We start from the raw sequence: 1,982 nt of genomic DNA, 5'->3' as shown, positions 1-1,982 counted from the left end.
AAAAAAAAAAAAAAAAAAAAAAAAAGACGACAATGCCAGGCTGCCTGGGAAGTAAAACTTTGCAGACCACTTCCTGTCCTCCAAGAGCTCCTCATTTGCTGGAGAAAAAAGCCAAACCAAAAAACTAACCAACAAACAAAATACAATTAAAATCAAACAAACAAAAAAAGACCTACAGAAAACAAGTGCTAAGAGGGAGAAGGAGGAGGAAAAATTAGGTCTAAGTAGGATGATCAGGGGATGAACAGAATTCCTAAAGGAGGAGAAGGGTGATCTCGGTAGAACACAGTAAACAACAGTGCTTGGCATATGGTAAGTGCTCTTTTTGAATGAATAAATGAAATGTAAATATGTGTAATGAATCGTGTGAATGAATAAATGAATGAGGTCCAAATCTGAGCCAAGGCTGGGAACTGTGAAAGTGTAAGGGAACTGTGATGAATGGTGTACAATAGCTGGATGTGGTCAGGATGTATGGTGGAAGGTGGCATCAAGAGGCTATGAGGCAAAGTTAGGATCAGATTAGGGAAACCTTGGCCAATGCTCACGAAATTTCCATTAGAATAAATGGAAGGAAAGACCCTGAAGGAAAGACAGTAGGTACAGTGAAAGTTCAAGTCAACAGTACTCTTTCGTGTGCTCTCAGGACACTGGGGTGGGAATGAGGGTGGAGGTGGGGCCCAAGCATTAAGATAGAAATTTAGACCAGAGAAGAGATTCCATGAACACATCTACTGAGTGAGCCATAAACAGTGAAGCAATGGCATGCATTTGACAAGCATGGACTAAAGGCCCACACAGGCCATCCCTGTGGCCACAAAGCTAAGCAAGACAGTCACTGTCTCCAAGGCCTCCATTCTACTTTTAAAGATAGGAAGGTAAATTAGCGATTTTGATAAGATCTGAAAGGTGCTATAACAAGCTTATGTGTTAAAAGAAATGATGTAGAGTGTAAGGAGAGATTTGTACCACCCCTCGAGGTCAGGCCAACCTCCTAGACAGATGACATTTAACCCTAGTCTTTGAAGTATAATGTAAAAGCTCATGAGTCAGAGAAGAGGGGCAGGGCTCTTCAGACAGAGGGTACAGCACAGACAAAAAGGGGCATGAAATTGCATGGCAAGCAAAGCATTGCTTCATACCATAAGCAGCTGCCAGCTAATCTATGAAGAAATACCGAGACTGCTGGAGATTAACCATCTGGAGGACCCTCACAGCTGCTCTTTGAGAGCCACGGTGTTAATGGAAAAAAGGAAACCATGAGAAATACCAAACCTGGCCAAAACAATCAAAGAAGCCAGAAAGTAGGACACTATTGTCTGACACGCATATGAATGTAGCTGGATTAATTACAAGTTGCTCGTCACCTTGATTTCTTACAAACGCACATTGTAATTAGTCTTCTTTGACTCTTTAACAAATATAAATTGATCAATATCACTACCATCTTATTCCCCTACTCATCATAAGTCAGTATTTTTCCTAATGGTCACATCTGTGCATTTATCCAATAAGCCTGACTACAGTCCTTATCACTCCTCTTCCTCTGAAGCTTGTGACAAACCGAAGCAGCCACAGGAGCTCTCCCAGGCAGCTGGCCTCGTGCCGTGGAGCTGCTAAGCATTTGCTCCTGTCTATTAACAGGTTGATCCAAAACCCATCTTTCCAGGCTGGCATGTCTACCGAGTAATTAAAGTGAGGCTTTTATGTGGCTTAAAATATTTTAATATGACTGTGCCCTGAGGGTCCTCAGCAAAGGGTTTGGTTTAATAAATTTAATAACTAATTAAGACACCTTCAGGGCTTCCCTGGGCTTCCCTGGTGGCGCAGTTTTTAGAGACTGCCTGCCGATGCAGGGGACGCGGGTTCGCGCCCCGGTCCGGGAAGATCCCACATGCCGCGGAGCGGCTGGGCCCGTGAGCCATGGCCGCTGAGCCTGCGCGTCCGGAGCCTGTGCTCCGCAACGGGAGAGGCCACAACAG

This window comes from Lipotes vexillifer, unplaced genomic scaffold, assembly GCF_000442215.2.
Source record: "Lipotes vexillifer unplaced genomic scaffold, Lipotes_vexillifer_v1.1 scaffold905, whole genome shotgun sequence".
NCBI classification, from domain to species: Eukaryota; Metazoa; Chordata; class Mammalia; order Artiodactyla; family Lipotidae; genus Lipotes; species Lipotes vexillifer.
Note: the sequence above shows the minus strand (reverse complement) of the source record.